This window comes from Pararge aegeria (assembly GCF_905163445.1).
Source record: "Pararge aegeria chromosome W unlocalized genomic scaffold, ilParAegt1.1 SUPER_W_unloc_1, whole genome shotgun sequence".
Classification (NCBI taxonomy): Eukaryota; Metazoa; Arthropoda; class Insecta; order Lepidoptera; family Nymphalidae; genus Pararge; species Pararge aegeria.
Genome location: NW_024396987.1, coordinates 1,202,488 through 1,213,728, shown reverse-complemented (window position 1 = coordinate 1,213,728; position 11,241 = coordinate 1,202,488).

Sequence of the window (11,241 nt, the reverse complement as noted above, 5' to 3'; positions counted from 1 at the left end):
GTTTTAAAGAATATTGAAAATAAAACAATAAATAGGTGTTCAGCGCTGCGATCGATCAGAGAAAGCTCGCAACAAAAGCAATAAGAAGCCCCAGTAACTTATGTACCTAAGTAACATGCGCATGGACATGTAGCTTGCACTAGTAGCTCGTGCGAGTAACTTGAATACCTCATTGAATTTATATATGCAGTTATATGTGGTAAGTAGGCGACAGATTGCAAAGCAACTGATTGCTCCGTGGATTTTATTTATTTATTTAATGAAAAATATACATTTTTTATGTTAACATAATAATATCTGTTACGGCGTAACAAAAACCCAGTCGGGTTTATCCGTACACCGGTATTCAACGTTAAGCGCTCGGAATTATAAGTAGGTAAAGTATTTTAAAGCTACATACAAAATATGACGGGTAGTTCTAAAAAAATATAAAAAATAATGATCGCGTTTCAACAAGTTCCACATATCGCACTTTATCGTTTGAGTAAACAGGATGTTCCAGCTGTTTATTATTACATTTATTAGTTTGAAAGTAAAATGTCTTAAGTTTCTCCTTTATGTTTTTAGCGTTTATTTCCTGCTTCAGTTTATAAGGCAAGCTGTTCAGCAAAGTCGGCACTAGACAATCCAGGGTCTGCCTTCCGTACAGATTGTTACTTTGTGGAATAATAAGTTGGGAGTTTGACATACTGCGCGTTATTATTGGTAGTTTAATCTGTTTTTGGAGATTTTTCTTGAAAAAGTTCTCCATTAATAAGGTATATTTAATTAATGGAGGGATCTTTAAGTGAACTTATATAAGTGAGAAGGTATATAGAACGTGAATTTACATTCGTCATTTGGTCTGGTAGTAGTAAAGCTTTAGTGTCTACGTATGTACATATATCTTTTAAAGCACGTTTTTGTGATACCCTAATCCTAGCTCGGCACTCGCATGATGTGATATCCGATACACAGCTAAAATATTTTTTCGTAACGATCTTATAATGTAAATAATATTTTTGTTACCTTTTAGTGTAAAAGTTTGTTTTATAAATATAACTTAAAACAAACTAAATAAAATCTAAAACGTCTTCGAAACCAAAAGATATTTTTAAACATCTTTTATTTTTTGGGCGAGCGCGTAGGAACACTATAACACTTAAACCAACACGAAACCCACCATCGATTTCAGCCTAAAAACACTCGCCGAAACCCATTGAAAGATTATTCGGCTGAAAGATGCACGATCTGTTTGAATATACTGTAAAGAGGTAAAAACTAGGTAGCTAATAGTTTAGAGTGTGTGAAAAATAAACTTGTATATAAAGAACCTAAGCCTAAGAAGTCTTTCAAGTGGATTTTAAAATGTTTTTAAAGTTATCCTGATATTATTTCAGTGTTGAATATAGCGCTTATGGTGCTGGTTGTAACTTGGTTATATGGTGATCTCAAATGCCCTAATCGGTTTCTACGCGACATCTTACCAAAAGTTATCTTTAAATTTGAATAAGTTAAATATTAAAAAACATTCTTACATGTTTTTTTTTTCTTTTTTTTTCTACGACAATACACACATCGTCATCTAGACCCAAAGTAAGCGTAGTTATGGGTACTAAGATTACTGATAAATATTTTTATGAATAATATACATAAATACTTAGAATATGCACATAAACACCCAGACACTGAAAAACATTCATGCTCATCACACAAACGTTTTCCAGTAGTGGGAATCGAACCCACGGCCTTGGACTCAGAAAGTAGGGTCGCTGAAAACTGCGCCAATCGGCAATTAGTGTATCTGTGTTTTTATTTACTCCATCGCACTTGTTTTTTAACGCTAAAAATTAATGAAAATATCCTTTACACTATAAGACAAGTTATAAAAAATAAAATGTACTTTTATCGTTCGCAGGTTTGTTAAGCTCTTGCTAGCTTAGGCTATCACTTTAACGGTGTTACTACTTCGCTAGAGTATTGCTTCAAGGAATTGCTTTGAACCTATATAACCTAGCTTCTGTAGTAACAGAATACCGCTTATGTACATCGTTATGTAATATATCGCTATGAATGAAACATTACAAAGCTCCTGTAATCACTATACAGAATACTCGTAAGTATCACCTATCTACTAGGTACAAATATGGGTACTATCTGTGGTATATATACTATATCACAGATCATACTGCGAGCCTACGTTACGGAATAAAGAATTATGAATTAGTTAACCCATCGTCAAAAAGTTACGAGTATAAAAGAAGGTGCCTACTTCAAATATATTCTGATATCACATTTTATGTTTTATCAGTATTCTTTTTGTTGATTGACTGGCGCTTGGACACAATCTCAGCTTATTGGAAGTGCGAATGTGGTCTAAGATGATCAAGTTTTTCGCTTCTAAACATTTTGCTACGGAACAAAACAAAGCTTTACCACCACTGGCGTAAGGGGCTACTTCTTTTTTAATGCGCTAAGGATGCATATTAACGTCACTATATAGTTCAAATAAAATTAAAATATGACAAAAACAAATTTCCGCAAAGTCGCCTGGTGAATTATCTTAAATCGTACGAGTGGATAATTTGATCTCAACGTAATACCAACATATTATGCACCTAATGCACATAGTACCTTCAGAATCAGCTCTTTCGTTTCTGGAAATAGTAAAGCAGTAAAAAAACTTAATTATACTTAATTATACTAACTTAGGTTGTCTTAGGACCTGCTCGAAATTTTTACCGGTGATAATATTTCACATGATAATATTTCACTACTACAACTACTCTTTATTTTTGGTAATGCTCGAGGCTCTGAATAATTATGTCATACGTAACATTACTAACTTATGAATAATTTGCCTGCCTAATTTTCTTTAACTATATTTTTCTTTTTTTTATATTTTTTTTTAATAACTTTGTATAGAAGAGTAAAGATTGTAATAGGTAGGTATAGTTCATAGCGTACCTACCTATGTTTAATTTTTTTGTTTTCTTTTTTATATTTTATTGTAATAAAAAAATATTTTTAAAAAATACGTAAATTTATGAGTGCCTTCCTCTGCCTTCACGCCGAATTCATTTATAATAATCTAAAGCCTATATAGCACTTATTTATCCAATTCATTGTTTTTTATTATTTTGTATACTTAATTTTGTTTTGTTATCTTAAATTATTAATCGTATTCTAAAAATTATGTCAGTATAAACTAGTCTAGCAGTTATCTTAAAATTTAAATGTGTTTTTTTATTATTTGTACATTTTTATTTCATCCTGTGCTCTGTATACACTGATATCCGAGATGTAAACGTCTTTGATGTCAACCAGGGCACCAAGTCTGCTATTACAAAAGTGAGTGAGCGGTCAATAGCCTATAACAGTCCCCAGCTGGACTAAAGGCCTCTTCTAACGGGAGGGTTTGTCCATATACGCCACGCTGGGCACAATAGTTGATGACCGCAGAAGAAAGATGGTAATCATACCACAGAAGACGCGCTTAAATAAATCAATTAAAAAATGTTTATTAATTTTAAACAGTGTTGCCACAAATATAATTTGAGTTGGTATCCCATACTAGGTTAGCCTGTATTGTTCACTCGGTTACATTATGTTTTTTCACGAAAAATGATAGTGATAGAACTACAAAAAAGTGCTGCAAACAACCTTCTTTTACTTTATTTTATTTATTTATTTAGGAAAACCAAAAGCTAATATATTTTTTCTTGTCGAAGTTTCTACGTTGTGAGCTAAGTAAATGTTCACCTTATTACAGGTCTCACAACTTTTGTAAATAATTTCAAAATTAATTAATTGCATTTTAAATATAACTGCAATACAAAATTATTTTACTTATTAATAAGGTTCTAAAGTTAAAAAAAAAAACGTAGAATTAAAATAAAATTTTAAACATTAAAGTCCAAGTTTGATGTTGCACATAATATTTTAATAATTATTATTGCGGAAAGAGGTTCTGCCAGGAAGAGTTTGAGCCCTAGGACTCGAAGAAGCGACGGGATTGTCCACCTGAGGGCGAACCTCGGCTCAGGCGACGGGGATATTAGAGTGACGGGGTTTCGGATGGTGATTAGTCCGCACGCCTCAGAGGCCGTTGTGTGAGCGCACATCCGGACGACGTCAGAAGTCAGGGGCCTCGTCGTGCAGAGGTTGATTGTGTGTACATTATTGATTACATTGTCAGTAGTAATCTGATCGTCCGGGTCGTGAAGGATATGTTTAGGCCTTCTCTTGTTAAGAGTGGCGCTAAGGTTGTGTGAGTATAAAGAAGGGATGTCGGATAGACCGCCCACCTAACACAATTGCAATATCAGACTTTGGCTCAAAGCAGGAGTAGTATGATTTAACTTGGCCACACTGAAATTGGTTTACATAGACGTTTGCACATGTACCAAATATAATGAATATTTGCGCAGCAACATGTGGCTTACAAACTTAGAACACGCGTACTTTACAAAAACCACAACCTATCAGACCACAAGCTAGGAATTTTATTTGATTAACTTATAAAAAAAATCTAACATGGATTTAAAACTAACCCGTAAACTACCTCGTTGGTCCAGTTCTTAGCATGTTCAACTACGGATCACGAGACCCAGAGTTAGGATCCCGGGCCGGAAATTTGTTAGGTATTGAGTTTATTGTTAAGAAATTCTCAGTAGTTAGAAAAACGGTGGTGTAAACTACGAGTACCTTGACTCAGAGAGGCGTTAAGTCATCGTGCGCAGTTATTAAAGAGCATAGACCCACAGACACGCAATGGAGCAGCGTTGTGGGTCTATGTAGGCTGAGGGTGGATGGTGGAAAATTGCATTTGGTTTGTAAGAACTTTCACTTGGTTTGAAAATGGTTCAGTGACTTCACTCCATAAAAGTGAATAATAAAAAAGCCAGAGTCTGTTCGGCTAACAACTTCTATGATGAATGTAAATTTTCGTAAAAGTAACTATATTTAATAAACCTATTTAGTGTTGAGTGGATATGTTATAAAAATTTACTTACGGATTATTATATATACTAACACTTTTTTATTTTATGTTTTTTTTTTTAATAAAAGGCTTAATTTAATATAATGAATTTAAAACTACATATACATATAGATTATCCTATAAATATTTGTCGCCGTGCTTAAGTTTAAAGTAATATGTTTTGAAAGCCAAACTGCGCTAACTTGACTTTAAGCGTTCATTATAAAAATTAAGCTTAATTTGCTACAAGTACTCCGCGAAAAGCAGGAGAATCTGTATGGTGTAATTTATAATTTCTTCAATCCTTAAACTCCACACCAAACAGATCTTCGGCAATGTACCCTCTACGCACGTTTCGCTCCGAAACCAGAGCATCCTCAGATGTTGACTTTACAGTGAATAATTGTTAAGATTATAAATTGCACCATATAGATTCTTCTGCTTTTCGCGGAGTATAGCAAATTAAGCTTAATTTTCATAATATATCATGGATTTCCGCAAAGTAACGCCTGCTTCTATCCAATATCTAATTATTCATAACTGTTAATAACTATTATGTTATTTATGAATTTTTAATGGATATTTGTTTCTTTTCTTTTTGTTTTTTTATAAATAAATATTACTAAAAGAGTGAAGTTAGTAATTGTTGTCCAGAATCTAAACTTATTATTTATAGTATTAAATCTTATTAAGTACTACAATAATGAAATAATGAATAGCGTGAACGTAGTTAAGAATTGTTGATGAATTAATGAAATTGAATGTGAATTTTCTTAATAGTTACTATATACAACCTGTATGCTGCTTTTACATTTCATATTATTATATAACACACAATTTATTTACATTTTATTTTATAAAATACATCGAATATTTTATAAAATGTTCTTATGGATCATATATATATTGTCATACTATATTTCTTACAAAATTTTAAGTGTGTATTCGTTATATTTCTTTATGGGTAAAATTTAATAGTATTAATAATAGTAGTAGTATTAGTGTACTACTTTTTTTTTTTTGTTTTATAATGGATTAATTTAAACTAACATTTTCTATTTATCTATTAATTTAATTTAATGTATCTAGTATTATATTAGTGAAGATAGTATGAATCACGTGCAAAATGATGGATTACATTAAATTATATCATTAGTGATAGGTTCCACTGCTGGTACACATCCACTTATTATAATTATCTTGATTATATAACATGGAATCTGGTAGGAGGCTTTTGTTGATCAGGTCTCTGAGGACGCTGAAGTTTGCTAAGCCAGCTAGCTAGCTTACAAGTGGAAAACCTGAAGGTGGTATACGGTTCTCCGATATCCCTTAGTCGTCTCTTACGACACCCATGGGATAGGAAAGGGTGGAACATTCTACTCTACCGGTGCCACACGGCTTTTACTATAAACGGTTTCGACGAACAGTGACGTCTGCGGTTCAATTGGTCTCATCACTCATTGGCATCATGAAACTGTTCAACGGGTTACGTCCAAGTTCTTTAAGACTAAACTTATAAAAGTATTGAAATGGTTTTAAGGCAAATATCGGGAAATATGTTAATATCCAATAAAGCCAGTATAAGCAGGCTATAGATTCACCACTTTGATTAAACTTCGTAAAATTATCTATCGTTATCACATCTGAGATACCAATGTAACTACCGATATACATTGTGACTTGGATGTCCATGTGTTTAAGCATCCTTACAAAGTATCGTGAAATGTTAACACCCGTACAATAGGACTTTATCCAGCAGTGGACGTCCACGGATTGCTGATGATGATGGTGACGATTGATGTATCATGATTCAAGCTTTGTAGATGTCAAATATCTTATTAATGGTCCTTAGAACCAGCCGTTTTCGTACGTACTTTCAGGGTTTTCTTTTGAAAGTCGAACTTGCAAAACGATACTTTTTATCCACCAAGATGTCTAAACCAGTATTCTTGCACTAATTCACAGTACTCGGCACTCGGTTAAACTGATTTGACAGTATTCTTTCGCCATTTCCATTACCAGTCTTACGGCATGAAATATACATGGTTTCTCTTCCCGCTGTGAAACCAAATTAGTTTTCCGTTAACGTGATTATATACGTTCACTGGGCACTCATTCAGAGATTTTTTCAGAAGGAGTTTCTGAAGTGAGTTTCATCCCCCGGAAGATTCCGCACACTCTTAGGTCCTCCCTATTTTTATAAAAGGGAAAAAGTGTGGGTTTCTTCGAGCATCAGGTATTACTTCACCTGTGAGGATATTATTAAAAAAACTAGTTAAACAGACTACATCTGTCACTGTCATCAGGCTTTTAGATTTTTTGATCATGAAAGTAGTCTATTTGACTTCCTTGATTGTGATTTGATTCCGATCTTTGTAAGCTTGTTTCTTCAAACTCAGACAGTCTAAGGAACTCTGCAATTTGCAATGCATTCGAACCACCTATTCACGTAATGTGATTAGGGTGCCTTTTTTCTTTGATGTCTTGAGTAGTTTTAAAATCCTTCATATTAGTATGCCTTTGTCAGTGGCGTGCATCTCATAGATGCAAATAAGCAGTGCATACCCTGACCTCAGGGCCTCTCAGACCATAAGGACGACTTAAAATTTAAAGATTGAAAAAAAATTAAACAATTTATAGAAAACTATAAAAGCGCCATCTAGTTAAAACCGGCCGCACTTCTATGTAAATCAATGGACAAGTCCCGTGTCATGGTTTAGAACTAAAATAGACAAACTGCATAATATTTCGACTATATTTTAATTTTGAGTTGTAAACAGTATCCCTAAATAAAAAATAACGCTTTAAATATAATTTAAATCTCATAAAATTAGCTGGGGTTTTCACGATTAAGTATCCATTGCCGGGCAAATCGTTTATTCGTCGCTCGAATTAATGCGCCGCGCCGCCGCGGTCTCCATAGAAGCACGGCGATTGAATGCATCTGTCGTTACTTGTGTGCACCAGCACACAAGGAAGTTCTGGTGTGTAGTGATATAATCGCGTGCGTGCTTACACAATATTTGGCTCTTTCTATGTGTGCGAGTTTTCCAGGTTTCCAGTATAGGGGTTTCGCTTGTGTGCAAATCTTAAAAGCACTGCTTACGGAAATTTGAAATCCAAATGTATGCTTTGTTTTTTTATAAGCACAAGTAATTTGCTTTGTTTGTTATTGTTTTAAACGGCAATAATTCTTTTTTGTAGTTAAAAAATTTATCAATGAATTTTATTACATTCAAGGTCTTTAGAAATTTATAAGTACCTAAATTGTTCAAAAAGTATATTAAAATAACCAAATTAAAAGTTGCCGAATTATGTTAAATAAATTATTAACGTATACCAGGTGCCATTGGTAACTGATGAAGTAATATTCTTCAAATGACAACTTTTAATAGCATTTGTGTACTAAGAAAATATTACGGACATATTTTGACTATGATATTCTCATTATCGCTGGCGATCGCTCAGCGCCATTATTGTTTACCTTTTACCTTCTGTCATAACAACTTATATTCACCGAATTAGAATTAATTACTGTTTTTTTCGTTTGCTGTACGGTTGTTTGTAAATAGTTACAATTATTATTGTTAACATTAACCTTTGTGACAGTGTACTGTTTGTAAATGATTGTGAGGAATATTCTTAGTGTAAGAAAGTTCTTATATTCGGCGTGTGAATTGATGGTTCAGTGTGCTTGGAAAATGTAGGTAAGTTTAGAGCTAATTCTTAACTAACGTTTAATTGAGATTATTCGTAAAGGAAGGAATGCACCTACAAGGAGCGGCACGTAAAAAGAGCTCTGACTGACTTACAGAAACAGGCGAATAGCAGTGATCAATGTTTTGTTTCATTATTTATTTATAATAATACCTATGTTTGTTTATTGTTTACACTAAAAAACATTATTTAATGTAATTGCCGCAATGGCAGACAATTTTAAAAACTCGCTAGTCGGTCGTCTCAGAGCTTACTATACCTATTGGAAATAGGAGATGATGAGAAGATCTACATGGGTATCACAAACAATTTTAGGTTAGGTACCTACTCACAAATAAAATTATACAGTAACATCAAAATAGCATGTTCAGTACCTATTTTTTTTTATGCATACCCTGACCGAAAACCCTATGCACGCCACTGGCCTTTGTTTAGCTATTTTAAATAGGTATATCCGTCAGAAGCTAGTTTTAGTTGCTGTTAAAGGCCCATCTCTGCATTTTCCTTTTCTATCACAATGATCTTCTTGCAATCTTTTACTCGCCTTTTTACTCTAACTTATTTTCTTATCTTTGTTTCTTTCGGATAACTGTATCCGACATACGAGAGATAGAGATGGAATAACGGCAAAGCAACTGGGCTTTGGCGTTGTTATTCCACCATTTGGAATCTTTCTCGTTATGCAGAGAACTCTAGAAGATACCCAGCCTAGTTTTTACTTGGGCGTACAGGCATCATTAAATTTAGACAATTTTACCGTGTGCGAGTCGTCTAATGACAAGTCGCTACCTCTAGTATATTATTCTTAAAAGTGCTTCCCTTTTCAGTGCTTTGTTCCTGACATTTAATCCTCTACTCTAGATTTCTTATTCTTATTGTCGTGAGCTGTAAAGTTGCTAATAGTAAGCCAATGTTGCAATTTTAATGATTCGACTGGAATAGCTTTCCAGTTTAATGTGTTTGAAATTATTTGTATGTCTTTATAAAGTCAATTTGTGTTTTAGATTTCCCACCTTTTCAGGTAATAACGTGATCCTCTTAAAATATTTTTTACTTACACTAGATTTCGATTTGCTGCAAAATATTTTTAAATAAAAGTTTATTTTACGATCAATAATCAAAGCCCCCATGATGATCTACAAATACATCAGTGCCAATGCCCACATGTCCTATAAGATTTCATCCGATAATTCTCTGATCTGTTACAGGTAAATGATTCATGTCCACAATTTTTCCTAGAAAACTTGTTTATCTGTTTCAGGTCATACGATCAGTGGCGCGTAGATACAAAAAAGGGTATCCGAGGCTAGATGTCTGTGAAACTGCAATAGACACTCGCTCTATTTAATTTAATAACTTTCTGGTTTAAACAGCATCTTTTCCACTTCAAGTATTATTATTTAAATCCCTTTCCCTCTTTCTATTTTGTTTTTAGCACATAGCAGATGTCGATACGACGTTGTTCTTAATTAAACACTGCGTAATGTCTTCGTGCAAATGTTCCAGCTAATAACACATGATTCGATCATTGTTACGGTGCTTTACTGATTAGCTCTGCTGTCGCCTTTGGGGGATACCCGACGTCGCTTAGGAGGCACGAGCTAGTAATTCTTTAGTTCTTTACGTACTTATTGTTTTTTCAAGATCATCATGTTAAAGCTTTTGTTGCACAGCCGGTTGCCACCTAACGCCAAGGATGTAACTCACTTCGAGACTCGGGCACCGTTGGCCCGCTAGGGGCTCATCCGCTGCCGTCCCTTCTGAGCACTCCATCCTGAGCACCCAGCACGCACGCAGCCTATATGTTGAAGAAGCCTGCGTGCGGGGTTTGATAACGGAGTATCCTCCTACCCTATGGAGGTTTGACTCTCCATCGAGCATCCTCCTATCCGCCACCTGGGGACGCGTCCTCTAGGGATTTAGGCTACCCCGAGGATCCATGACTACTTAACATGGATTATTTAATAAAAAACCCATGTTACGTAGTCATGAAGTTATCTATTACATGATCTTGACTTTTTTATAGAAATATTTTTAAATTGTGCGGTTAGCTTAGTAAAAACTTAGTGATAAACAAAAAAATAGTTGTTTGTTTTGTATAACTGTAACATAATACAGATTCCCCGTGGTTAATAAATGACCCAAAAAACGTAGGTGCCTTACTAGGTAATATATTAAATCAATGAATACGGATATACTTTTGTTTGTATATTAAAAGGCTATAATTGCATGAAATGTGGGTAGTGTGTGAAAAAAAAATTTTTTTTCCAAATATAGTGTTCATTGCTATAGTCATCGGACAAAATGAATAATTTATTCTCCATTTATTTCATAAAACCAAAATCAAAGGTTTCACCTGAGCTCACTTCTTATTTTCCCAAATTGCTCCATTGCTCCATTCCAATAATTATTCGTATTGCCAGTTTGATGTGCGATGTTTGATGTTAATTGTTAAATATGTAAATACTATAGAACAATTTGAGAAAGAAATAATATATTTTGATGTGTTCCGTGAAAAAATGGGTAAAACAATTAGATATGCATTTTGTCTCATGACCATC